At 47.7% G+C, this 14,465-nt stretch overlaps 1 protein-coding gene across 3 annotated transcripts in view; it reads right to left on the bottom strand.

Annotated features, from left to right (window-relative positions):
* Positions 1 to 14,465, bottom strand: part of HLTF (helicase like transcription factor) — a 1,760,895-nt gene that overhangs the window by 542,429 nt on the left and 1,204,001 nt on the right. The window lies entirely within an intron of this gene.

Consider the following 14,465-nt stretch of genomic DNA (forward strand, 5'->3'; position numbering starts at 1 on the left):
CATCTGTATATTAAGTTACTAGTACACATTTATAATACATAATTGGGCAGCAAGCACCGAAAAGAAGAACATACTCCCTTCCTCTTCACCTTGCAGCTCTCATCGGCTAGAAGGAATGTCTGGTGGGCATTCCATGCAACACTGAAATGTCAACCAAATGTACCCTAATCAGTGGATTTCACCTCATTGTTGGATTTATCCAGCAGAAAAAGTCTAAAAATGTGCAAAGTATCTTTTGAATTTTTCTTAGCCATTCGCAAAAACAGTACAGCCCACTGCACATGCATTAAACCAAGCACCATCTCACAACAAACCTTGATTTTGTGGTCGCTTTAAAATTCAAACCACCCACTGCTCTCCCAGAAAACATTTCACTGGGTTGGAAGTAAGATTTAATCAGAGCCGGTATCCAACGGCTATTTCAGAAGACTGAAACATATAGTCATTAAGGCATCAAGTGTACTGATCCTGCTTCATGCTGCTACTCTTGGGGCATTCTGGGTTTTTTTTGCTGAAGGTTATTTATTTTCACTGGGATACAATATGTTCCGTTAGCACCTTCAACTGTATGCATGTTAATCTTTCATTGATCAAAACTCTTAGGAGCACATTAGGAGTTTGTGGTATTCATATTCTGTAACAGATTTCCACATGCATAAGTTATATTTTATATGCAGGAACCTGAGGGTTAGAAGTGCAATGCCAACATGGTGGATGATTCAAAGCAAACCTGAAAAGAAAACAAAAATGTGCTTTTTTGGGGGAAATACTGCATGTCATGTGTTCTTCTATTATTTAAAAAATGCATTGCCATCTCTGCTTGGGGAATGGACATGCCCATTTGACAGCCGCAGTTCACAACACTATTCCTCCCATTAGGAAAAAGCACAGACTAATCAGTAATGATCCTACTGTGCACTGTATGACAATGTGCCCACATTCTCATTCGCTTTCAGGGGTCCCAAGCATCTTTTTTGCCTTTTATTTGCAACCCTTCATGACTTTAGAAAAAACTTTCAATATGCTTGTGGGGACGGAAAATATGTTTATAATCACCTTTAGGGCATAGGTAAAAATATGGGAAAATCCAATGCCTAATTCCACTTCGTAACCATGAGGTAATTACACATGTGTTTCTGGAATACTGTATGATGTCACTACCTCAACACGAAAAAGTTAATGTGGTGACAACAGTACTCTTAATCCATAGTTCCCTTTCCACCATACTTTTGGGACATCCCATGGGAACAGGGACAGGAACCGAGCTTGTTGCCCAGTAGCAGAATGAAGAAATTGCCATTAATGCAGGACACAAATGGCCATGCCCCTGTTCGCATCATCCCCGGAATGCCCCAACCAACTATCAGTTCCTTTAGCCAGCAGGACTTGGTATCTTTTTAAGCAGGGATGGTGCGACAGCATATGGAGGTAAGGGAATTATGGACGAAGAGTATTACTGCTGCTGCTACGGTGAGGAACATTTTTGTATGCTTCCGTCGAGTCTCCTTCCCTCTATACTTTTGGGAGATCCTTAAGTATCACTGGAAGAAAAATGGAGGTTGGAAGTCTACTGATCTGCCACAAAGTGGTTTTTCTCTAATCCAGCTTCACCCCTCAAACTAGAGTCAAGCGCATAGCATAGGCACGAGGGGTGGCCGATGTGGCTGACTTGCAGAGTTCTTCTAGTGGAATAAGCCTTTGGTAGGCTAGAGAGGCCAATTTCACCCTAAAAAAAATGTGCATGCGTAGGTTTTTTTCCCTCAATGTGTACACCTCGAGGATGATGGATACAAACCAATGAGCTACAGTTGCTTTAGAATCTGCTAAGTATTGGGTGGTTCTGTCGAAGGTCACAAAAAGTAGTGTGGTCTTCCTTACTGCTTTGGTGCTCTATAAGCTGAATTTACAGCCATGTCTCAAAGCCACAAACAGTGGGCCCTATTGCATTTATAAGCGAGTTCAGACTCAAAATATATCTTATAATTTTATAATGAATGGAGTTTTTATTGTAAAAAAAAAATGTTTACAAAAATATCCTAACATATACTCACACATTTTTATATGAAACAATCTGTTTGTGACCTGGAGCACAACTGTTGCTCCCACACCCCCACTTTTTACTAGGCTGCACACCTCATCTCATATATACCACACGTACCATACTTTCAAACGTAATAAAAACACACAATAAAGCAAACATCTATTATGACACAATTGGAAGAAATGGAACACAACAAAGACAAAACAAAATTTGTCTACCATTTCTACAGTTCATAAATTGATTAGAGCCATAGTTAAGCTAATCCACGATCCTAATAACTTGTATTATCAGTTATACTGATTCTGTGTCCCCTAACATCGACTTGAGTTTTGGTTACAAAAAGAGGGTCCTAGATCAATTTCTCTGGAACAGCCTCATCAGGACGACGTGGTGGAGAAAAGAAGGTGAGGACAGATGTCAGCTGTGGGGGACATACAAGCAAATTATATGACAATGCATTACTTACCGTAAAAGCATTTCTGATGGTTGTATCTGCTTAGATTCACATGCTGTGCATAGTCCGACATCCAGTGGTCACTGCGGAGTATTGCATTTTGTTTTTCATAGTCGAAAAGGGGACGTCGACAAGGCGTGTCTGTAACACTAACCCTATAGTGACTTGCGTTGTACCCACAATCCCTCACGCGTCGAGGTCCCTCTGTTTGTATTTTTTCTGCCCTGAGGGAGCCTTCTATACATGAGTGAGTACAGAAAAGAGAGATGTAGAAAGGTGTCTATGTTCCTTCCATCCGAGCGGGGAGGAAAGGTGGGCGCATGTGAATCTAAGCAGATACAACCATCAGAAATGCTTTTACGGTAAGTAATGCATTGTCTTCTGATGTTTGTTAATCTGCTTAGAATCACATGCTGTGCATAGACTAGCGAGCAGTACCCGGAGTTAGCGGTGGGTTATGAGAAGGAACAGTAGAGAAAAGATGTCTTAATACTGCCTGTCCCACCTGGGGGTCAGATCTAGAGTGCGCATCCAGACAGTAGTGTTTTGTAAAGGTGTGCACAGAACTCCAGGTTGCCGCTTTGCAGATGGACTCAAGGGGAACATTTGCAAAGAATGCTATGGATGCCCCAGTGCCTCGAGTAGAATGTGCTCTTGGCTTGAAGGGTAGTTCTCTCTTAGCAAGAGTGTAACAGAGAGTGATGCATTGAACAATCCATCTAGATATAGTGGACTTTGATACTGCATCTCCTTCGCTTCCTGCTGCCACCGAGACGAAGAACTGATTAGTCTTTCCCAGTGGTCTGGTTCTTTCCATGTAGAACATGACAGCTCAGCGCACATCAAGTGCATGCAGACTCTTTTCTCCCGAATTGGAAGGGTTTTGAAAGAACGTTGATAGTTCTATTGACTGGTTTACATGGAATTTTGAGATGAATTTCGGTGCAAACCTTGGGTGCGTGCGTAGAACCACTCTTTGTGAACTGCTACAAAGGGGTCTAAAACAGAAAGAGCCTGTAGTTCACTTACTCTCCTAATGGAGGTGATAGCTGTTAGGAAAGCGGTCTTAAGAGTGAGGTCTTTAAGAGTTGCTTTGTGCATGGGTTCAAAGGGTGAGCCCATGAGTCTGGTAAGTACCATATTCAGGTCCCAGCCGGGAGCTGGGTTTGCTATCGGAGGGTGTATTCTCTTTACTCCCTCCATGAAGGCTTTGATAACTGGGACTTTCCACCACGACATTAAGCTGGGAAGTGGTGTATGCAGAAAGTGCCGCTAGGTGGACTTTAATGGAATTGAACACTAGACCTGAGTCCAGTAAATGGGTCAGGTACAGGACAATGTGCATGGGGGAGCAGTCAACTGGGTCGATGCTTCTTCCTCTACACCAGATGACAAATCTCTTCCATTTGCTAGAATAACAGTGACGAGTGTTAGGCTTTCTAGCCTCCCTGAGGATGTCCATGCATCTCTGCTTGAGTTGTAAGTGTCCAAATTCTATGATCTCAGGAGCCAGGCTGCTAAGTTCATGGTCTGAGGGCATGGATGCAGTGTCCTGCCCTTGTCCTGTGACAGCATGTTGTGTGGGCAGGGAAGTTTCACTGGGGGAGATAGGGACATCTCCATCAGGTGAGCGAACCATGGCTGCCGTGCCCACATAGGGGCCACTAGTATCATGGTAACTTGTTCCTGGTGCATCTTGTGCACAATCTTGTTGAGAAGGGGAGTCGGGGGTGGAAAGGCGTAAGCAAATTTCCCTGACCATGGAATCGATAGACCGTTCCCCTTGGATTGGTTCTGGGGGTACCTGGAGGAGTAATCTTGTCATTGTGAGTTCTCCAGAGTTGCAAACAGGTCTATTTCTGGGAAACCCCATTGTGTGAAGACGATGTCTTCGTGCAACTGCCATTCGTACTCTGAGGGCAGAGGGAAGTCTCTGCTGAGTTCGTCTGCTGGCAGATTGAGTTCCCCTGGTACATGTTGCAACAGTAAGAACATGTTGTGTTTGAGAGCCCACTTCCAAATATTCTGGGCCAGCTTGGACAGTCCTGGAGAGTGGGTGCCCCCTTGCTTGTTGAGGTAGTACATGGCTGTGGTGCTGTCCGTATGGACCATCCGTGTCTTCCCTTGTAGGTGTTCCTGGAAGGCTTTTAGTGCCTTGAACACGGCCAGTAGCTCCAGTAGGTTTATGTGCTTGGATGCTACGCTCGGAGTCCGTGAGCAGTCTGATGGTATAGGTGAGCCCCCCATCCTGTGAGGGAGGCGTCTGTGGTTAGAGTGGCTTCCACTGCGGGTGTGGCAAAGGGTTTCCCTATTACCAGGTTTTCCTTTGTCCACCACCGTAGTGAGAGAACCAAGGCCTGCGAGACCACCACTAGATCGTCCCATTGTCCGCTGGCCTGACACCACTGGCTGTTGAGCCACTCTTGCATTGGGCTCATGCGCGCGTGAGGTACCAAATAAATACATGACTCCATCATTCCTAGCAAGCACATCGCTTTGCGCACCGTCACCTCCCGACCTGCCACATATTGGGGGATCTGAAACAGCATGTTTTGGACCCTCTCGTTGGAGGGGAAGACGAGGCCGTCCTTTGTTCGAATTAGAGCCCCTAGGAATTGTTTGACTTGGCTGGGGTCTAAGCTGGACTTCTTCTCGTTGATGGAGAAGCCCAGTTGGAACAAAAGGTCTACAGTCTTTTGAGTGTTTGAGAAGCATGACTCGTGAGAATCCCCTGTTATGAGCCAGTCGTCGAGGTAAGGGTATACTGGGATGGATAACCTGCACAGGTGGGCCGCTGCCACTGCCAGTACTTTCGCGAATACCCTTGGTGCAGATGCTATGCCGAAGGGTAGCACTTTGAACTGGTAGTGTTTGCCCTCTATCATGAACCTGAGGTATTTTCTGTGCGCTGGCAACATTAAAATATCAAAGTATGCATCTGTCATGTCCAGTGTTGTCATGTAATCTCCCTGTGATAGCAGTGGGATTACTTCCTGTAAGGTCACCATACAAAACTTTTGAGGTTTGACAAACTTGTTCGCTGAGCGCAGATCTAATACAGGGCGCATGGTTAGATCCTTTTTGGGTACAAGGAAGTACACTGAATAAATACCTTCCGTTACCTGAGATAGAGGCACGACCTCTATAGCTCCTTTTTCCAGTAGCTGGTCCACTTCTTGGAGAAGGATGGAGAGGTGTTCTGGTGTCATGCGTCGTCCCCTCGGGGGTCTGTATGTTGGGGAACTGTTGAACTACGGTGGATAGTACCCAGCGGTCTGATGTTATTCCCTCCCATGCAGGAAGAAAGGATGTTAACCGGCCCCCGACCGTCGATGCATGGGAGGGGACCCGAATCTTCGCGTCACTTGGTGGTGTTGGTGGCTTGGGAGCCTCTAGGGGTGGAACCCCGGCCTCTCCCCTTGCCACGGCGTTGACCTCTCTGATTGTACTGGCCACTATTACTTTGGTAGTTGTTGGCAGAATATTGAAGTTGTTGATTCTGTTGCTGGTGTTGGCCACGAAAAGAACGCTTGTTGCCAAATCCCCGCCTGTTAGGGGGGGGGTTAGACTCTTCAATAGGCTTGTTAATGAGCGCCGCTTGCCTTTCCGCCTTAAACCCGGAATTGCGAAGCCAGACGTCGCGCTTCAGCAGAATTCCCTGTACCAAAGAGCGGCCAGCTGTTTCCGCTGCATCGAGGGTATTCTTAACGATGCATTGGTTGACCAGAGACCCTTCATTAACTGTAGCCAGCAATCTAGTTTTTAGGGGTTCAGGAACTTCCTCAATGTCTTGCTTGAGCTTTCCCCATTGCGCATCAGCATAGCTTGCCAGCAATGTGTTATTATTGGCAATTCTAGTGGAGAACGCTGCCGAGGTGGTAATTCTTTTAGCTAGGGCATAAAGCTTTTTCCCCTCATTATCCGGGGGTGCCTCGCTGGTAGACAGTGGAACCCCAGCCCTTTTCCTAGTGTTAGTCACCACTAAGGAGTCCGGGATTGAGTGACCCTTAATATATAGTGGGTCTGATTGAGAGGGTGAAAACAATTTTTCGATTCTTGGATTAACCCCTCTTACTAGTGCAGGGGTGGCCAGTGAAGGGTTGATTTGTTTCTTAACAGAGGCGAGTATTGGAATTGTTTGGCTGGTGGGGGGGGGTTTTCTTTGATAATCCTCTCCACGAAGTTAGTGTCTGGGGTGACCTCCCCAGTTTCGACCTCAAAATGTGCTGCTGCTTTCCTCAGCAGCGCATTAAAGGTGGGCTGGTCGTCAACTGGCGAAGGGTTGCTGACTGGTGTGGTTTGTGGAGACCTGATGTCTATAATGTCTGGCTCTGTAGACCCTGATGGTGACTGCCAGGGATTTGGTTCACCCTCACCCGGGTCTTCTTCGTACCCTTCCTCACTTATGTTAGTGTCCTCATGGAAGCCTTCTCCCTCTTGTTGGTTTTCATCATTAATGAACTCCTCCTGGAAGTGAGTGTCCTCTTCGGTGAGGTCGTAAGAGTTCAGATCCTCCTGAAAGGGGTTATAGAACAACTTCGGGTATGTAGCCCTTGGACTTTCTAGGAGTACCTCCCTAGGTCTTAGGTGTCCTATTTTCTGGAATGGCCATGAATCTGTCTAACTTGTCCATACAGGACTGGAACTTCTCTAAGGTCCACTGAGGTAGGCCAGAGTGGTCTGGGAGTGAAAAAGGAGTCTCTTCTCTTGTATTCGTCTAGATCTGTCCCATAGCGTCGAAGATAAGGTGCCTTCGCCTTCTGAGAAGTGTTCATGCAGGCTAGGGCTTTCCGTCAACGGCGTGATCTGTCCCAGCCTACTTTCCGGCGCCTTCAGCGTTTCATGGGCCTTGTGCACAGTTTTTGGCGTGTCACTTGACGTCCGTCTCTGGCCGTCCTCAGAAGATATACGCGCGAGGCTTTTGGCGATCATTCTGTCTGCCGAGGGATCGCTCGCCGTTGCGCTAGGTACCGTCGAGTCTTTACTGGCAACGTGCACGCTAGGTACCGTCGAGTCTTTACTGGCAACGTGCCCACTCTTATGAGGCGCGTCGCCGCCTGAGGGTTTGGGGTTAGCGCCCTTATTTCCAGAGTGCCCGGTCGCCTGTGGTGGGAGCGGTGGCGGGGAGGGCTGTCGACCCTTGCAGTCGGCGGAAGACGCCGGTGGGCCCGGCGCCTCCGTTGACGCTCTGGCTGCTTTCGTCTTCGACGAATGCGTGCCGTGGTGTATGTGTTTTTGAGATTTCTTGTGTGCATCCTTGTCGCCGGGGTGTTCATCCCCATTAGCTGGGCGTGAGCCGGGCTTGTCGGGGCCAGGGACGGACAAAGAGGAGCGCAAACGCTCCCTCGAGAGGTCTACAACCTCTGTTACGGAGGCCGTGTAATCACTGTCCTCGTCACATTCGGCGGCGGCCGAGGAATCTGACCTAGACATGGCGTAGGCCGCCCACCTTTTAACCCTACGGTCCTTTATCGTTTTGGGCTTAAGTAACTTACAGGCCGCACAGCTGTCCTCCTTGTGATCGAGGGGCACCGTTTGTGCTTGTCCTTCCAGGTATATTTGCCTTTGCAAAGTGGGCAAAACCTAAAGGGCGCCCTCTCCATAGCTGAGGGCAAGAAGTGTGATTAGGACCTCAAAAGAGAGGGAGGGGAAAGAGAAAGGCATTCTCGGAGAGAAAAGAAAAGACCACACAACCCCATTCTCCCTACTGTGTAAGGCCGGCGAGGCCAGGCCACGTGTTCGGCGACGCCGAAGGATCTCCTACGTTCGTCCTTCCGTCGAAGATCTTGCTCGGCGGAGAAACAGCTTGCAGCTTTGTCGAGGGAGGGATCTATATGTTAGATATTAATAACAATAAACGACCAAGCGTCGAAGAAATGATTTCGCAATGTCTCTCGAGGAGCTCCGCATAGAGGCGACCAATAACTGGGCGGAAAAAAACAATCTGAGGGACCTCGACGCGTGAGGGATTGTGGGTACAACGCACATCACTATAGGGATAGTGTTACAGACACACCTTGTCGACGTCCCCTTTTCGACTAAGAAAAACAAAATGCAATACTCCGCAGTGACCACTGGATGTCGGACTATGCACATCATGTGATTCTAAGCAGATTAACAAACATCAGAAATATAGCTGTCATCCCACTCAAACTGCTATCCCATGCACCTTATGAGTGACCGGGAGGACCCCTATTTGTGGGGTTAATGGTCTAATGATTTAATCAGGGGGCAGACAGTGGCCAACGCAGTTCCCTTAGGTAATGCACCTGCCCCAGAGAGAACACTGCTTGGGACATTCTTAGGGCTAACAGAGAGCCTGTGGTGAATTAAGGCTAAAGAATAGCATGCAGCACCAGTTTGTAACCGGATGACACGGAATGAAAAATACAGAAAAATGCAGGTAGAATGGTGATTGTGACCCGAAAACATTTTAATGCATATTAGTACCTGGCGAAGGCGCAATCAGAATGCCATCGTCCCCTGCCGGGGGCCCAGGTCCGTTTTCTTTCCCTTTATTTTTCCCCTCCCTTCTGCTCTCCTAACCCCACTTAGCTTCTTTTTTTTTCCAGATGCGCTGGAAATGCTTCTCTGCCCAGCGCATCCGCGCCCGTTGGCCACCATGGAAAGGGAAAACTGACTCAGTTTTCTTGGTGTTTTTTTTTTCTTTCCTGAAACGCTGCTGTGTTTCAGGACAAAAAAAATGCTTTTAGTGCCCCGGTCCCGCCGGGGTACTAGTGGCTGAGTATATTGCTTAATTAATATTGATGTGTAGCACAGCTGACCAGAGCTCAGCATGGCTCAGAAAAAAGGAAAATTGTCTAATTCAGTCATAACTGATGCATATTTAGTGCCGCAGTGAGAAAACCCCAGACCAACCAGTTTGTAAAAAGCGTGACATCTGAGGTGAGAGGATTGAGGCCAGTGGGTTAGCATGCAAACACCTACTTAATGGCAAGTATAATGGATTACATCCCGGTCCAGATGTCTTGATTAAATGGACCTATGCAGAAGGAGACTTTTCAGTTGTTCCTCCAACTAAGAGATAGGAGATAAACAGACATGGACAAAACCACTAGGGTTAATGAATGAAAGGGCAATGTCACTGCCTGTCCTTGTTGGTGAGAAGGAGGGCAAAAACACTAGCACTTACTTGAAGAGAGCTTTGTGTGCATGTAAAGACTGGAGGGGGGTGCCTGTACTCCTGCTCTCTATATGGCAGAGTGGAAGCACAGAGTACACCAGCCAAATTCTCTATAGAGTAGCTATGGACGAGCAATCAAGGCTTAAGCTCTCAGGAGGTGATGCGGGCTGGTTCTTAAGTACAGTGTAGTCCCCAAGCACCCACAAAGGAATGTCCACACGCACTATGTTAATGAAAACACAGTTCTTTATATACATAGGCTAAAGTTATGTACACAATCACTTTGTGCTCAAGATAATCTAAAATGGTAAATATATATAGTTTGTATGTGGTACCACAATTACCCTTTGATTCCATTAAAATGCATCAACTGTATTCCATTCAAATGTCATACAAAATCAGTTAATAAAGTGAACCAACAATAGACATAGGAGGAAAGCAGGTTGGTTAAAACAATAGGCAGAATACTGGGCCCCTACCACCAGGCACAGTTCTGTATGAGGATCCCCCTACCTGGGCAACCTGCAAATAAATATATATATATATATATATGACAATGCATTACTTACCGTAAAAGCATTTATGATGATTGTATCTGCTTAGATTCACATGCTGTGCATAGGTCCGACATCCAGTGGTCACTGCGGAGTATTGCATTTTGTTTTTCGTAGTCGAAAAGGGACGTCGACAAGGCGTGTCTGAAATACTATCCCTATAGTGACGTGTGTTGTACCCACAATCCCTCACGCGTCGAGGTCCCTCTGTTTGTATTTTTCTGCCCTGAGGGAGCCTTCTAGATGTGAGTGAGTACAGAAAAGAAAGATATAAAAGGAAGTCTATGTTCCTTCCATCCGAGCGGGGAGGAAGGGTGGGCGCATGTGAATCTAAGCAGATACAATCATCAGAAATGCTTTTACGGTAAGTAATGCATTGTCTTCTGATGCTTGTTAATCTGCTTAGAATCACATGCTGTGCATAGAGTAGCGAGCAGTACCCGGAGTTGGCGGTGGGTTATGAGAAGGAACAGTAGAGAAAAGATGTCTTAATACTGCCTGACCCACCTGGGAGTCAGATCTCGAGTGTGCATCTAGACAGTAGTGTTTTGTAAAGGTGTGCACAGAACTCCAGGTAGCCGCTTTGCAGATGGACTCAAGGGGAACATTTGCAATGAATGCTATGGACGCCCCTGTGCCTCGAGTAGAGTGTGCTCTAGGCTTAAAGGGCAGTTCTCTCTTAGCAAGAGTATAGCAGAGAGTGATGCATTGAACAATCCATCTAGAAATAGTGGACTTTGAAACTGCATCCCCTTCTCTTCCTGCTTCCACCGAGACGAAGAACTGATTAGTCTTCCTCAGTGGTCTGGTTCTTTCCATGTAGAACATGACCGCTCTGCGCACATCTAGTGTGTGCAGAGTTTTTTCTCCCAAGTTGGAAGGATTTTGAAAGAACGTTGGCAGTTCTATAGACTGGTTTACGTGGAATTTCGATATGAACTTCGGAGCAAACCTTGGGTGCGTGCGTAGAACCACCTTATCTTTGTGAACTGTAACGAAGGGGTCTAGAACAGAAAGAGCCTGTAGTTCACTTACCCTCCTGATGGAGGTGATAGCTATTAAAAAGCAGTCTTAAGAGTGAGGTCTTTAAGAGATGCTTTGTGCATGGGTTCGAAAGGTGAGCCCATGAGTCTGGTAAGTACCACGTTAAGGTCCCATCAGGGAGCTGGGTCAGCTATCGGGGGGCGTATTCTCTTTATTCCCTCCATGAAGGCCTTTATAACAGGGATCTTCCACCACAACACCTTGAGTTGGGAAGTGGTGTATGCAGAAAGTGCCGCTAGGTGGACCTTAATGGAATTGAACACTAGACCTGAATCCAATAAGTGGGTCAGGTATAGAACAATATGTGTGGGAGAGCAGTCAATTGGGTTGATGCCTTTCCCTCTGCACCAGATGACAAATCTCTTCCACTTGCTAGAGTAGCAGTGGCGAGTGTTAGGTTTTCTGGCTTCCCTGAGAATGTCCATACATCTCTGCGGAAGCAGTAGATGTCCGAATTCTATGATCTCAGGAGCCAAGCTGCTAAGTTCATGTTCTGGGGGCATGGATGCAGAGTCCTGCCCTTGTCTTGTGACAACATGTTGTACGGGCAGGGGAGTTTCACTGGGGGAGATAGAGACATCTCCATCAAGTGAGCGAACCATGGTTGTCGGGCCCACATTGGGGCCACCAGTATCATGGTTACTTGTTCCTGGTGCATCTTGTGCACCACCTTGTTGAGAAGGGGAGTCGGGGGGGAAAAGCGTAAACAAATTTCCCTGACCATTGCATCGACAGACCGTTCCCCTTGGATTGTTTCTGGGGGTACCTGGAGGCGTAACTTAGGCATTGTGAGTTCTCCAGGGTTGCGAATAGGTCTATTTCTGGGAATCCCCATTGTGTGAAGACGTCGAAGACGATGTCTTCGTGCAGTCGCCATTCGTACTCTTCGGGCAGGGGGAAATCTCTGCTGAGTTTGTCTGCCAGCAGATTGAGTTCCCCTGGTACATGTTCTGACAGTAGGAACATGTTTTGGTTGAGAGCCCACTTCCATATATTTTGGGCCAGTTTGGACAGTCCTGGAGAGTGGGTGCCCCCCTGCTTGTTGATGTAGTACATGGTTGTGGTGCTGTCTGTAAGGACCAACACAGTTTTGCCTTGTAGGTGTTCCTGGAAGGCTTTTAGTGCCTTGAACACAGCTAGTAGCTCTAGTAGATTTATGTGTTTGGATGCTACGTTCGGAGTCCACACTCCGTGAGCAGTCTGATGGGATAGGTGGGCCCCCCATCCTGTTAGGGATGCGTCTGTGGTTAGAGTGGCTTCCGCCGTGGATGTGGCAAAGGGTTTCCCTTTTTCCAGGTTTTCCTTTGTCCACCATCGTAGCGAGAGAACCAAGGCCTGCGAGACCACCACTGGATCGTCCCATAATCCGCTGGCCAGACACCACTGGCTGTTGAGCCACTCTTGCATAGGGCGCAGGCGCGCGTGCGGTACCAAATAAATACACAACGCCATCATGCCTAGCAAGCGCATTGCTTTGCGTACCGTCACCTCTCGACCGGTCACATATTGAGGGATCTGAAACAGCATGTTTTGGACCCTCTCGTTGGAGGGGAAGACGAGGTCGTCCTTTGTTTGAATTAGAGCCCCTAGGAATTGTTTGATCTGGCTGGGGTCTAGGCTGGACTTCTTTTCGTTGATGGAGAAGCCCAACTGGAACAAAAGGTCTACCGTCTTTTGGGTATTGGAGAAGCATGTTTCGTAAGAATCCCCTGTTATGAGCCAGTCGTCGAGGTAAGGGTAAACTGGGATGGACAACCTGCGCAGGTGGGCCGCTGCCACTGCCAGTACCTTCGTGAATACCCTTGGTGCTGATGCTATGCCAAAGGGTAGCACTCTGAACTGGTAGTGTTTGCCCTCTATCATGAACCTGAGGTATCTTCTGTGCGCTGGCAACATTAAAATATGAAAGTATGCATCTTTCATGTCTAATGTTGTCATGTAATCTCCCTGTGATAGCAGTGGGATCACTTCTTGTAAGGTCACCATACGAAACTTCTGGGGTTTGATAAACTTGTTCGCTGGACGCAGATCTAATAGAGGGCACATGGTTAGATCTTTTTTGGGTACAAGGATGTACACTGAATAAATACCTACCGTTACCTGAGATAGAGGCACGACCTCTATGGCTCCTTTTTCCAGTAGTAGTTGTACTGCTTGGAGAAGGATGGCAAGGTGTTCCGGTGTCATGCGTCGTCCCCTCGGGGGTCTGTATGTTGGCGAACTGTTGAATTCGATGCAGTATCCGTGGGCTACGGTGGAAAGTACCCAGCGGTCTGACGTTATTCCCTCCCATGCTGGAAGAAAGGATGTTATCCGGCCCCCGACCGGTGTTGCATGGGAGGGGACGCGAATCTTCGCGTCACTTGGTGTTGCTGGGGGCTTGGGAGCCTCTGGGGGTGGACCCCCGACCTCTCCCTTTGCCCCTGCGCTGGCCTCTTTGGCTGTACTGCCCACTATTGGTCTGGTAACTGGTGGCAGGGTACTGTTGCTGCTGATTCTGCTGTTGGCGTTAGCCACGAAAAAAGCATTTGTTGCCATAGCCGCGTCTGGTAGTGGGCTTAGAGATCTGGTCAAGAGTTTCGATAGTATCAAACTCTTTTTTAGCCATTTCCAGAGCCTCATCCACCGCTTTCCCGAAGAGGTTTGAGTCTTCAACAGGTTTATTTATTAAAGACGCCTGTGTCTCCGGTTTGAACCCTGAGTTGCGCAGCCATACATGGCGTTTTAGGAGTATTCCCTGAACCAGGGAACGTCCCGCTGTCTCAGCAGCATCCAGAGAGTTCTTTACAATACTCTGGTTCACCTGGGCTCCTTCGCCAATAGTTGACAGCAGGCGTGTACGTAGTGGTTCCGGCGCTTCTTCGGCGTCCTTGCGCAGTTTGGCCCACTACGCGTCCGCGTAGCTAGCTAGCAAAGAATTGTTGTTCGCAATTCTTGCCGAAAAGGCAGCCGAGGATGTTACTCTTTTAGCAAGGGCATATAACCTCTTGCCCTCCTTGTCAGGTGGTGCCTCACTGGTGGACAGCGGCACCCCTGCCCTCTTCCTTGTATTAGTTACTACAAGGGAATCCTGAATGGAATGTCCCCTGATGTACAGCGGGTCTGAGAGTGAAGGAGTGAAAAGTTTTTCAATCCTTGGATTAACTCCTCTGATTAGTGCGGGTGTGGATAGCGAAGGGATGATTCTTCTCTTCACTGAAGCGAGGAGGGGAATGGTCTGGCTGACTG

The sequence above is a fragment of the Ambystoma mexicanum genome, chromosome 10 (genome assembly GCF_040938575.1).
Source record: "Ambystoma mexicanum isolate Mex_15411 chromosome 10, UKY_AmexF1_1, whole genome shotgun sequence".
NCBI classification, from domain to species: Eukaryota; Metazoa; Chordata; class Amphibia; order Caudata; family Ambystomatidae; genus Ambystoma; species Ambystoma mexicanum.